The sequence below is a fragment of the Talpa occidentalis genome, unplaced genomic scaffold (assembly GCF_014898055.3).
Source record: "Talpa occidentalis isolate TD23 unplaced genomic scaffold, MPIMG_talOcc4v2.1 talOcc4.6, whole genome shotgun sequence".
Classification (NCBI taxonomy): Eukaryota; Metazoa; Chordata; class Mammalia; order Eulipotyphla; family Talpidae; genus Talpa; species Talpa occidentalis.
The window spans coordinates 40,373,673-40,388,458 of NW_023604972.1; the positions used below are offsets into that span (position 1 = coordinate 40,373,673).

General features: G+C 33.1%; 1 protein-coding gene across 8 annotated transcripts in view; it reads right to left on the reverse strand.

Annotated features, from left to right (window-relative positions):
- CSN2 (casein beta) overlaps positions 1-14,786 on the reverse strand; it is a 308,148-nt gene that overhangs the window by 96,632 nt on the left and 196,730 nt on the right. For 5 of the 8 annotated variants that reach the window (XM_054687858.1, XM_054687856.1, XM_054687863.1 and 2 more), the window contains one exon: positions 12,850-12,902. The exons of 2 other annotated variants lie outside the window; for them this stretch is intronic. The gene's annotated coding sequence lies outside the window, so the exon portion shown is untranslated. Of the gene's footprint in view, positions 1-11,514; positions 11,529-12,849; positions 12,903-14,786 lie in introns of those variants that run through there. One more of the 8 variants, XM_054687864.1, reaches the window with a different exon arrangement.

Here is a 14,786-nt window from a genome sequence, read left to right on the forward strand (position 1 = left end):
TGACTGGAAATTCTGAGATAAGAAAGAGTTTTAAATATAATCATAAACTGAGATAGATAGATTCTATAAAATGTCAAAATTAAAGTTACTGAGACTGTCTTATGATTCTTGAATTTCTAGACAATAATTAGATAAACATTTTGGGTATAACTCTTTAAAAAATTTCTCCTTAAAAACACCATCCAGTCGGGCCTCCCCGGTGGTGGCGCAGTGGTTGAGCGCTGGGTTGCGAAGCTGCCGGCGACCTCTGCGGCGCCGGTTCGATCCCCGGCTGCTCCCCGGCCACCGGAGGAGGGTCCCACATGGCGCGCAGACCTCTCCTGCCGCCCGCTGCTCCCCTCAGCAGTGTGCTTCTGTCCTTCCGCCTACTCTGCTCCCCGCTCTGGCTCTGGTGGATTCTCTCACCCTCCCGTGCTTCTGACTGTACCCAGTGCATGTATAAAACAAAACAAACAAAACAAATAAATAAATAAAAACATGCCTCTATAAATAAAATAAAAAAAAAGAATACAAAAATGTCAGTGAGATATTAAAAAACAAAACAAAACAAAAAAAAAAACACCATCCAGTCATAGTAAGTGCATATTTTTTAATGACCAGAAATAAATCTTTATGGTGGTAGAGTACTGATGGAGGCATACTGAGACTGTTAACAGAACTTTAGATTCATCATTTCAAACTTAGTTGGCCTTGAGTCAGCAAACAGAGGGTATAAGTACCACCTAGGAGTGCCTAAAGTCTGAACAAGTGCCCATTTATTTGAAACCCCCATTTTAGTTTAAATATTTGCCATGTTTACAATCATTCAATAACATACCAAGTTGATTTTAATATACAAATTACTTAAGTCTTTTCTTATAAATCATTGAATGAAATTGATGTACCAAGAAGATGCATCTAATTTATTCAGAGACATCAAATTTCCCAGCACACAGTATTATATTGCATATATACCACAGTTTGAGAAGTAAAAAAAATAAAATGTGGTAATTGGCAACTGCGCTATGTCCTGACTATAAGACACATTGTGGAAGAGTCTATGATGAGATTTAACTCTTTGCTTAACACAGATTTGAATAATCCTTGAAACCAGTTTATCTTCCTGTTGCAAATGTCCAACTTGCATTCTGTCCTGTGGAAAACTATTTCCTTGATTTGTCTTTTTCTCCCATACATTCTTGATATTTTGTAATTTCTCTATATAAACTTTATTATACTTTGTCTTATATTATAAAAATAACTGTATTTGTTTTTCCTTACTAGCTGCTGGATGACAGAAATCATGCTTTATCATTATATCCATGAAGCAACTAGGATAATGCTTTGCATATAGAAGTTTTGCTAGGTGTGTATATATATGTGTCTATAGGAGTATACATATATATCAAAAATTTTTATTTTTGAATAACATTTTTATTGTTAATTGCCACTATTTCTAGTATGGCTATAGAATTCAGAACTTGAGAGAAACTTTAAAATTGTAAACTACTCTTCTGTCAAAATGATATCATCTGATTTTTTTTAATCCTAATTTTGACCAATATGATAGAAAATAGTTAAAGTTTTGAGTACACTTTATCTTTTTTATTTCAATCGTCTGTCTCACAAATACAAGGAAAACTTGAACAAGTTTCCTAGCAAACCCCTTCTTTCCAACTTGATTGCCTTTCTCAAATACCCACTATATATCCTCCAGCAACAACTGTATCTACACTGACAAAGAAGAGTGCTAAAAACTAATGATACTATCAAATAGGGAAAGCAGATTTCCATTTTTTGAAATCAAGTAATACATCCATCTATATTCAGTGACAAAATATTTTTAATGCAGGTTTCTATGCCTTATCTACTTTCTATTATGTAATAGGATCACTGATTAAATGTTTAATTTAGCTCAGTTATTAGTAACTAATATTGATACATTATTAAAATGTGTATCAAAATGCTTAGGAAATGTCCTTTCCCAAAAGCCAGAAAGGTTCCTCTAAACAGCATGGAAATTGGGAGCAGGAGGTACTTGGACCCATTGCAAATAATTCTGTCCCCTAAATTATTTTCACAGTCATTATATGAGACAGTTTTAAACTTTCTGAGATCACTAACTAACTGCTTAACTCACACTACATTTATAAGCCACACTCTGTATTTATATATATACACACATACTCTACACGAATTGAGGCTGTGTTTCATTCCAGAAACTTTACTTTTATTACCATGTGAAAAAAGTACTATTGTTAAATATGTGAATGTCTATTTTTTAAATAATTGGCCTAATATAGTTGTAAGATTGCAAAGCACATTTGATTTGACCTAAAAATCCATTTTTTCCATTAACAAACAGATTGATTCCCAAAGACTGTTAAGTGACTTGCTCAGTGTCAAAGAGCACTAGTATCATAATCTGTATAACAATTGGATCTTCTGAATTTGTTAACATTAGTTTTCCAGTAAGTATCCATTTTACATTCCAGAGTATTTATGTATTTTTTGTTTTAATCCATTTTTTAAAGATTTATTTATTTATGCACACAAGAACTGGGGTACAGGCCAGAGGTGTAGGGGGTGAGAGGATTCACCAGAGACAGAGTGGGTATCAGAACAGGCAGATTGAAACACACTGCTGAGGGGAGCAGCCGGCAAGTCAGGAGAAGTCTGCTGCGCCATGAGGGCAGGCCGGCCAGGGATCAAACTCATGCTGCAGTGGCTGCGAACAGCTTCACAGGTTGCACCTTAACCCCTTGCACCACAAGAGAGGCCCTTGTTTTAATCCATTTTAAGAATTATTTTTCCTCCCTACACTATAGCCATATGTGCAACTCTGCTTTAACATTATATTTTAGAAACTACTATAAGCCATATATTTTTCAGTGCATAGTTCAATTCCACACAGTCTTAGTGCAGTGATGAACTTGAGGCATTAAGAATACATATTAACACTACTCAAGAAAATAATTTCTACAATATTTTCTGTAAACTCAAATTCTAGATTTAAACAATAATACTATGAAACAATGTTGGGTAGCTTATAGTCAAATTCTTTTCATCACACGTGTGTGTATATCTATCTATCTATCTATCTATCTATCTATCAGTTTATGTGTTTCATCCACATATACTGAATTAAAGTCACTGTTTGAACTTTAGGTCTCTCAAGACTACGTGAGAAACAAAGTGTAAGTTCTATTTCCTCTTCTTAACATGTGAAATATCCACAACTGTGGGTAAAAACATTACTTTATCCAAGCTTCTCAAATTCTAAAGAAATCTTTAAAGAATGTGGGTATTAGCATTAAGACTTCAGGAATTTGATCTCTACTTATATAAGGGAAATATCTCAGCATCTCATGTTAACAGTGAGACTAGAATTGAAACTTGAATCATTCTGAGAAAAACTGGGCTATATTTTTAGTAAAATCATCTAGCCTATTAAAGACTTAACTGTTCATGCCTCCACTTTGCTTTAACTTAACAAAGCCCATGCCAGCAAGGGCAAAATATATACAATTAAAATATATATAATTAAAAATTAAGAACTGGAAATGTGGTCCAACTTGGATGATCCCAGTAGTACTAAATTCACTGAAGAAATGGGCAATAAGATGGGAAACATAGGCTATGCTGTTAATGCAGCAGGACAAGGTAGCCTCCTCCCCACCTTTGTTATTTTTATAAATTTTAACAATACATTTTATTTCACCAAATATACTGAAAATAACATTTTAAGATGGTCTCCACATCAAAATTATTAATATTTCACATTGAAAAAAATAAATTCACTACAGGATTATTTTAGTCTGAACAGTTAACCTAAAATATTTAAGAAAATATATAATTAAATTTGAAAAGGAAGGGTCTTGTTTAGGGATTTGTATGTGTATATAGAAATCTTATTATCTGATAATGAAGCATAATTTTCAGGCCAAAACTATAAACAGAGTGTTAAAAGGATACAGAAATTGCTAGACTAAGGTTAGGAGAGAGAAAAGGAGAGAAGGAAGAGGAGAAGAGATGAAGAGGATATTAACACCTGATCTGGGTAAAGAGCTTATAAAAAGGCAAAGGGAGAAATTTGATATTCTTTTCTCAACCCTCTCCCCCGCAATCTTTTAGCTACAGAAGTGATTATCGGGCCTCCCCTGGTGGCACAGGCAGTTGAGCGCAGGTCTGTGAAGCTGCCAGCAGCCTCTGCAGCACTGGTTCGACCATGGCCTGCAGGTGAGGGTCCTACATGGAGCTGCAAACCTCTCCTGTCACACCTGCTGCTCCCCTCAGCAGTGTATTTCGTCAGTCTGCCTGTTCTGCTCCCCGCTGTCTCTGGTGAATCCTCTCACCGTCCCATGAATCTGGCCTGTACCCTGGTTCTTGTATAAATAAATAAATCTTTTTTTATAAAAAAAAAGAAGTGATTATCAGGAAAATTTGAGTATTAGTAGAAAGGTATAAACTTGCTTATCTCTCAGTAATTCCTTGAAGTAATGCAAATTAATCAAATAGTTGTTCATAGCACATCCAGAAAAGGTACATGATTTTAAAGTTTGCAAAGAGTAAAGCCAACCTTTTACATTTCTTTCTTTCAATAGTTCCGTTGGAGCAATGTATCACCTTCACAGTTTTATGTGCCCCATTACAAATATCCATTTAGATTATATTCAACACTTTTTAATAAAGGATATCCATGGTTTGGATATTATTACCTTCCTATTCCAATACCTGTGCCCATCCTTAACACCTAGTCCTCTTGGTGAAGAGCTAACAAGAAAGAAGAATCCCAGTGCAATATAAGGTGAAAAAGGTCATAAGTATACACAACACAAAGCACTTGTTTTTTAGATTTGTTATCATCCCATGAAAAAATACAAATTTATTTTTGTTATTTGTTAAAATAATGTTACCTTAACAACAAAAAATATTTCTATCGAGCCCCATTAAGTTACAATATGTTTCAAGCTTTTTGATTAGGGATCTACTCAGATGTGTACACAAGTATCCTTCATGATTCAACCAGCATAGCAGTTTCATTTGCCATGATGAAATAGAAACAAAGTTTCTCTTATTAAGATGTTTCTTCAAAATGTTTTTAACATTTCCTACTGTTATCAACAACTGTGAATTTGGGGGCTGAATTAGGGTTAAAGAAGACAAATCTGTAACATAAGTGGAAATCACAATAAATTAACTTGTAGATCTAGAGTCTAAGGTAGATTTCACCCTATGCTTAGGAGATCATGTCTTTTCCTAATTAATTATAAAGTAATTGTCACATTATAACAATACTCTAAAGGCTAAATGTTCTACTTACAGTAGAAGTCTTTATCATCTCTTTATATCAAAAACACACTTGATGGTATGTCAATTACCAGGTGAACTGAGTGGATGTAGCCCGTACTAAAGTTTACATTAGGACTCTGAGGCTATTCCAGAATATAAAAATGTTCAGGTAATACTTATCCCTAAAGGCTCTGCCTTCTTTCCTATTTCTGTTCAGGCTTCTGAACAGAAAGTTACCCAGTCCTTGAATTAGATATACTTTTGAGATAATATTTATAATTAAAAAATAAAAGACATGGAAGTTCATGAACAAATGACCTATTTGGAATTAATAACTATATGTCTATCATTTTTTTCAGGTCACTATAAAATTGAATGAGAGCAATTTCCTTGAAGAATCAATATTCTTGTTAATTAAAGATAAATTTAATTGAAGTAACATACAGTATTGACTCATCACTATATTTAGTAGTCCCCCTTGGTAAGCATAAAAGAAGAGCTCTTAGTTTCTTATTTTCTAAATGTGTGTTACTGTTAGGAATGCAAAATAAGCTTTTAATATTTTCACATTCATTTTTTATGACTATCACTGTAGAAAAAGTATGGGAACCTGATTGTGGGTGTGGTGTGGTAACATACTTTCAAGGAGTGTTATCCTACACCTATGATACTAATGTTACCTTAACAACCAAAAAAAAGCTTATATAAATAAAGGTTGATAATATTTTACAAAAATAAAATCATCACAAGACACACAAAAAAGAAAAATTATGGGAAGTGGAGGTGATGAAAATTAACAAGCTCTGGACTTAGCTTGAATGAAAGTCTACTCAGCAACATATGCTATATAATTGGCCTAATTGTATTACTAAGAGCCAAAGGCTGGTTTAATTTGTTAAAAATTTTAGTAATTGGTCTCAATATTCAAGTCCTCAACTGAGTTTATAATTATAAATGGTAGGAGATATCAAAAAAATCAAGTACTTTCTCCAACTTAAAAAAACTGATAATTAGATACTAAAATGTCATTTTTATATCATTCTTTTAAATTATCAAGTGCTTTTCAAATCATCACCAAGTCTTCACATAATCTCTCCATAATGTTCACATTAAACATGTGAGGTAACTGAAGATGATGAAATTTCTGGGGACCTAAACAGTCATAGACCCAGCATATGGCAGAAAATTAATACAAACCAGGCCTATCCAAACTCTTTTATTTCAGCAGAATATCTACTACAATAAATTCTGAGCCAGGATGACACCAAGATGGCAGTACCAAAAACTAGCTCATGCTGATAAGAATAACTGCCATCTCTTCATCTGCTAATGTGACACCACCAGAGAGCTCTCTTAGAACATACCTTGGCTTGTACTTTTGACCTGTTCAAATGCCCTTTCAAAGTCCCAATTGCAATATTTTGACTTTCACCAAAAACTTTCTCCTCTTTTTCTTAATGGAATGAGTTACTCATCACTTTGACCCTCTCTCACTGCCTTTTATTTCCACTAGTTTTTAATGAACTTTATCCTTTATCTGCAACAAAATAACTCATTTACATTTGTTTCCTTCTTCAGGAGATATTAAGCTCTTGAGTATAACAAAATATATTATTCTCCAGTGCCTGGCATAATAGAAGGTACTCAGTGAATGTCTGACAAATGAAATATAATAATGAAATATTCAAGTTCCTAATTTTCAAAAATATAACATCCTTTTCATATCACTGATCTATATCAAACATATCATTTAGCTAAATGTTCCTTCTTATGAGAGGGGTGAAAAATCTTAAAATAAATATTTAAATACTAACAGTACTCAATTACAAAATTAGCACAAATTGTTAACTTTGTGATTACCTATACTCTGCTATAGAAATTGTAAGTCCCATAAAATGTCAAGATGAATAAAATTATTTGTGTAAAGACAATGTATCATATATATTATATATATGCAACATATATATGTGGATGAAATATATTAACATATAATTAAGTCCTTTAAGACATGTCTAAGTATACATGATATACTATAAAATATATAAATAAATATTTCATATATGTCTTAAAGGAGTTAATATTTGTGTCAGGTATTAAAAAAGCAAGTTCAGAGGCTTTTATTTTACCAACTACATATTCTCTTCCATACAAATATATTCACTAGCAAAGGTTTTATGAACCTTATTGAGGAATGATTTGTCCTAAACATCAGTTCCCATAAATCCCATAATGAACACTCTAGAAACAATCCCTTGAAGGAGAAAAAGGTAGCAGGTGGTTATGAAAATAAACTTTCTTGCAGTACAGGACAGAAGTCATCCAAGACTCTGTTTGCACAATGAGTCTTTCACTGTGTCATAATGGCAGCCTTTGTCCTTGCAGGTAAATGATCAGGAAACTAGGAAAATTCTCTTTGAAGAAAGATTACATTTCTCCACCCTAGGTTTAAATTGTTCATAGCTGCGACCCTTTCAATGAAGGAAATTCTGCCATGACCCATAAACTGGCTATAAATCAAGGCCGACCTAATGAGCCTCTTGGCATGGCTTGACCTGGTAAATTACTGTCTCCTTTGACATTTTCAGGTATTAGATATGTCAAACTTTAAATATTCATTCTTTGGCATTAAAGTCAGTGATCCCAATTAAAAGCAGGAGAGAGGCTGCAATAGAACTAAACCATCCTCAATAAAATTTGGTGAAAATACATAATTTTAACAAAGTATTCCAACAACATATTCACAGAGCTTTTTGTTTTTTAAAGCTCTACCTAAACAGATTAGGAAAGGCCCACTAGTGACTTTAAACTGCAACTTAATGAGTAAATATTCACAAGAAGATAATCACAAATTAGATGTTAAACATATATTTACAGATGGATAAACTCTACACTAAAATTGGTACTTTGTTTCATTGGGCAAAGTGAAAAAGAGCAAAAGAGGGGAATAAAATTCTGACTCAGTACTGTGGGGTGAGGCAGTAGCTTAAAAATGCAGTCCAGATAATGAATATTTGTGCAACAAACACTGTCTATTATATGTCAGTCTATGCACTAGACAGCTTATCTTCAAATGGAAGACAGAGAATAGAAAACGAACATACAGCAATTTAAAAATCATTTCAGGTTGCAATATGGAGGAAATAAAAAGGTAAAATATAGTAATGAAAGGGAAGGAAATGACTAGAAAAGGTACTCCAGAGAGTGTCTCTTAGAAGATATTTGATCTAAAATCTGAATGAAAATAAAGACACTAATAAGAAAAACTTAGATAATAACATTTCAGAAACTATGACCACAAATGAAAAATTCCTGATCTAAGAGGTTGTTCCTTTCTTCTAGGAAAAGAAATTTCACTGAAGGTAGTGCATACTGAGAGGAAAAAAAAAAAGATACAGGATAAAGTAATAGGGGGAGAGAGAGAGAGAGAGTAAATCATATAGAAATTAATAGGCCCTGATAAAGTACTTGGAATTTATGCTAAGTGCTATCAATAAGAAGTCATTGAAAAATTTTAAGTAGGAGGATAATCATATCATATGTACGTCCAAAAAAAAGTAACATTTTTATAAACAGTGTGAAGAATGACAGTAAGACAAAAATGAAAGTAATAAACCAGAACTGGAACTATTGGAATGGTCAAATGTTAGCTGTTAGTAGCTGGAACTGAGTAGGGCAATAATCATATGACTAGAAAGCATGGAAGGTACAATGTATATTATTAAGATAAGACATATTATTCTAATGGGTTGTTGGGGAGGAGAGAGGTAAAATATGACTGATGGGCTTTTCTCTTGAGGCCTGTAAGTACCACATTGTCATTAATCAAAGAGGAAAAGACTAGGAGAGGATTTGCCTGAGGAAAAGGATGGGTTTGAAAATCATATAGTAATTTTTGTGATTAGTTGGGGTGTATATTTCACATACAAGTGGAGATGTCAAAACAACTATAGGATACCTGAATCTTAGTTCAGTGAACAGAATGTAGATGATAATCAAGGCTATAGGAATGAAGTAGGTCAACTATAATGATACTAAAGGTGGTTGGGGGAGTGGGTAGAGTGATTCAAGAATCCTTGACAGTTTTCCCAAAAGTAGAGTGAGTTGAAAATAAGTAGAAACTAAGAGCCACCAATGATTTGATAGGGAAAAAAGAAATTATTGCAATTCAAGAAAGCCAATCACTACGCCAAAGGCTCCTGAAGTTGATTAGAGAAATATCTAAACATTAGCATTGAATTTGACCATTGGAGATAACAGTTGACCTGGCTTTTTATTTTGAATGATATAAAAAAAATAAAATTTATTGAAATAAATTTCCAACAAAGTTCTGGAGGGTCCTAGGATCATAATAGATAACATTTTACTCATTAGACATTTCTTTAACTACCCCTTGAATTTTTTAGCTGTGTCATAATAGTGGATCCAGACATACTGGTATCGTAAAAGTTACTAAACCATGAATTTGTGTATGTACTATTTATAAAGTCATGATGACACCCATTTTGGGCTCCAGATCAAAGTTGTCCTCACAACCCTAAGGGGTCTCCTTAGCAATATCCACCAAAAAGTATTATCATCTCTTTCTGTATTTCCTACAAGCAGACGGTGACCATTTACTATATTCTCCAAAGTGATTTTCTTTTAATAAGAACTGTATAGATGTGTACAGTTTTTTTAATTGAATTAGTTACAGGAAAGTTAAATTGTGATATTGTATTTTGCTAGTGTTAAAAAAACTTAAGAACATTTTATACTATTTTCCCTTATTTTCAAATATCATACCAATGGTTTCTGAAGCATACTAATTTCTACATTAAAATGTTAATTTTATGATGCCTTAGAAATTAATCTATATGTATTAGTCATTTACATTGTAACTGCTGTCACAAGCATCATTGTACTTCAAGTACACAATATTGAGGTCAGCCAGTACTAATGAAAGAGCTGAGAAATAGAATGAAAAAGAAATAAATAAAACCACTGAAAGAAGAGAAAACATATAAAGTACATACAGAATATAAAAATAGTAACAGAGGACCTCCCCGGTGGCACAGCGGTTGAGCGCTGGGTTGCGAAGATGCCCACAGCCTCTGCAGCGTCAGTTCGATCCCCGGCTGCTCCCTGGCCACCGGAGGAGGGTCCCACACGGCGCGCAGACCTCTCCTGCCGCCCGCTGCTCCCCTCAGCAGTGTACTTCGGTCCTTCTGCCTGCTCTGCTCCCCGCTCTGGCTCTGGTGAATTTTCTCACTCTCCCACGCTTCTGATTGTACCCAGTGCTTGTATAAATAAATGAATGAAAATAAATAAATCTTTAAAATTTTTTTTAAATTAAAAAAAATAGTAACAGAAAAATAAGTTGTTACTAGCAAAAGAATGCAGATGAGTCAATAATCATCATTTCACTTAATCACAAAATATTTCATCATGCTTGACATGTGAAGTCATGAACCCACAAAACCCAGCTTGAGGAGCTATATAAATAGATACTGTTTATTAGGATCTAAACATACAAAAAGCTGTAACTTGACTGAAAAGTTCTGCTGGTCTTCCTTCCATACTACAGAGATGTTTCAAGAATAGTTCATGACTGCTAACATGAATATGAGACTAGAGCAAGACTAGTGTTATCAGTTCTGAATCATAAACACTCTAAACTTGGACTTTGTTCAGCACCATGCCAACTTCCAGGTAGATTTCATATCATGGGAGCTCTGAAGCTCCTATTGCTTTTCTTTAGAAAATAACAAGGTATCTGAATGGCTCTTCTGTAGAGTTCATCTTGTTGGTCTACAATAGTCACTCAAAACTCTAGCTCTCTTAGATTGCCTTAGGTCAATACATATAGGGAATGTTCGCTAGTATTCAAATAAATATTAGGTTATAAGTTCCATATGGAGAGGATCGTTGGCTAATTCTGGTTAATCTCCAGTGCCTGGAATAGTACTTGAAATAATGTGTCCAAAGTGTGCAAATTGTATACAATTTGCAAAGCCCCCACAAGAGCCAGATTAGTATTTAAAATGGATGGATGACTTTCCAACTACAGAAATGTATTTTTCTTTTGATAGGAAGGACTCTGGGCATTCCCAGGTGAACTTGAAATATATTTCCCACTAAAACTAAAAGTTATTACAGGCTTCTGAGGTTTTGGAACTTGTTCATTAAACACATAAAGACTCAACTGAGAATCAGTATCATTCTGTGGCTCTAAGGGATGAGAAACTATGACGTGAAAGAGAATACCTTCATAATGTAGGACTTGACCAGACCATAATCTTCCAACTATCACTTGACCCTGACAGCCAAAGGAAAATGGTGTGGTTAAACAATCCAGATAGAATGACTGTCTTGTTATTTCAGCAGTTTGTTTTAAGTTTTGAAACTCTGCCATTTTTCTTTGAACAACAGAAGCCAAATATTCTGAGAAATAGAAAATGTCAGCTTACTCTGTACAAACTGAATAAGCATTCAAGGATTCTGAACAGTGTTCCTAAATTTCTAAGACATGAAATAGTTCTAAGAAATAGTTCAGGTATAATGCCAATATTGTTCCTTATTGATATTCTGATAGTACATTGAGTCCTGTAAATCCCTCAGTCTGGCCAGGCCTTCACAGCTAAAGTAAAATAATAGTCAACATATTTCCCAGATAAATGCGAGCAAAAAAAAAATATTTTTTCCTGATTTATCAGACAAACTTTTGGGTAGCTCTATTTTTACCAAGATACGTATTATATTTTTTTAATGATATATATTATCTAAGTCAGAATAAGCTGCCCTTAAAACAAAACAATGATCCCCCATTCAATAATTTAATTTTGTATATTCAGAATTTTTCACATGTATTATTAAATTTCAAAAATCTAAAAACACTCTTTGAGTCATAAGAGCTTATTTAATAAACAAGTATGTGTTCAGTACACGTATAGCATGAGCTTACTGAAAAAATGTATTTGCAGCTCAAATGCCAATGTCTCCCTACTGTATATTAAAAAGGTATTTCATGTTTGGATTTAACTTATAAAAAGTTACTCCTGAGTATCTAAGAAATTGTCAGTTTTCTAATTAAAACAGCAAAATTTACAATTGTGAAAGGAAGAAGACCAACCAACCATAATTTATAAGATATGTATGGTCACTTGATATCCAGGTTCTTAAACTACAAAAGTCATTTAAAATATATAAGTGACCCCAAACCAATAATACAACTTACAAATATGACTGCAGAATTGAGACTTCAAGAGTGGTATAAAAAGGGGGGAGAGCTAAGTAGGGAAGGGGCACAATAGCCTATTGTGACAGATTTTTAGTGTCTTAGTGGTGGGTATGGTATGATAACCTATATCTGAAGGGTATGATCCTATACCTCTAAATCATATACAGTGTTATAAACTAGTGTTACTTCAATAAAAACATAAAAGTGTTTTCACTGGTTATTTTTTAACAATGACCCAAAGATGACCTTGCTATTAGCAAATCTTTCCCTTTTGTCATCTTCTTATTGGGTAAAACATACAAGGAAAATAAATCATGTGACACAATGCATTAATATACTTTAATTAGTCTCCAGTTATTTACCTTGGGTCTTCTCTACAGTTGAAAGGCCAAGTCAGCCTACTGCCAAGCAAGACCTGACAAGCATAAGGAAAGGTAATTATATTGAAATGTTTAGAGAGAATAATTCTTTTTCATGGCAGTTAGTAATAATACAAACAATGTTATTTTAGTAGCACCTTTTCTTCCTTTCAGCTTTTGTTCCTAAGCCTGAGTATGTCTTGGCACCATTTTAATATTAATTTCTAACATAAGCCTTAAATTGGATGGTGTTCTGATCAAATTCATTTTTAATTTTGTTTTGGGTTAAAGTCAAGGTACAATATTAACTATTAAAAAAATACAAATTCGAAAGAAGAAGGTATTAAAGACAATGGATTGATTCCTAAAGACAAATGTAGAATTCTCAGGAAGATGAACATGTAATAACAACTCAGATTGATCACTAAGTTAAAATTTAATTACTATACAAAGGTTATAATTTTGTTATAGTATAACTATTGTCTTAAAGCATGCATTTCAAACAATCATGAAAAGTTAGTAGCTCTACTGTTTCACAAAATTATTTCTGACTTACTGAGTGATGGAGGCAAATGCGAACACTCATTGCTTTAAGTAACTGTTAAGTATGGTCTCATCTCTCTGGTTTTGTTTATATTAAAAAATTATTATCATTTTATAGAATGTGTAGTATGTGTTTATATCATTTTGTGTGAACTGAAAAGGAGTCTGGGATTCGCCATAGAAATAAATGTACTGTCTGTAATCTAAAAATTTAACTCATAATTATTATACAACAGTCAGTGCTGTCTATATTCACTATACTATATTATAATCATTAAATTTCCTAAGAAGTTAGATATTACATACTCCAACCATAAAAAAGAAATAGTAGTATGTGAAATAAGAGAGTACTAATTTCCACTAAAATGGCAATCATATTATTTAAATTTATTAAATCAACATTTATACCTTAAATTTATACAATGTTAATGTCAACTTATTTCAATAAAAGTTAACTAAAAAAACAAATAATAAGAAATTTTATTCGCATAATAAAACTTGAGTTTGCTGGAGATTGTTCAAAATTCCATTACACACAAGTTTTTGCCATCCAATGATATCCTATCAGCAGTTCTGAAGTCAGTTTATTAAATAGCCGTCCTAGTCATTATTACCTGAGAATGCAAAGCAAATGAAGTTTGATGTGCTCCCCATAAGTATGTGGCCCTCTTTGTAAAACTCAGTTTGTAGGAATCAAGTTTATATAAGATGGCAATAATAATGACTACAAAAATTGCAGTTAGTATTTACTTTACAAATATGTACTTAAATATTAAAAGTTTGGAGTGTTACAAGTCTTTCTAAAAAGAGAATTTATTATAAAACAATCCAATAAGCTAGTATGACAGCAATGTAGTTCTTTAAAAGGAAAGGCTAATTTATTGTTTAAATATTTCAATTAACAGCACTACAGTTGTTAAGATTTATATTTCTTATTGAAACAATTAAGTTAATCATGTAATCATGTAATTTCTGATTACCAGAGAATTTCAGGACACGTCCCTCCATTATATATGTTCCTGATAGACTGATCTTGAAATTACAGAAATTTTAGAAATCACTTAGTTCAAACCTTCATTTCATAGGTAATAAAGGTAAGGTTCAGATAATAACAATTAATAACACAAGTAGCCTTAGACGCTAGACTAGAACTCAGTCCTCCAAAGGAGTGTGTATCACATCTAGTTCGAAACCTTTCAACTGTTTTTTTTGTTATTTACTTGTTTTTTATTTGTTTTCCAATTACATTTCTTGAAGTAAAGTTGATTTACATTATTGTGTTCATTTTAGAGGTTATAGGTTCAAACCTCTACAAATACATGTGTCCACACCATGTCCACCTCTAAAGTCCCAATAAGCCATTGGGACCTACCAAGCTCCATTCAGCCTGACCTGGC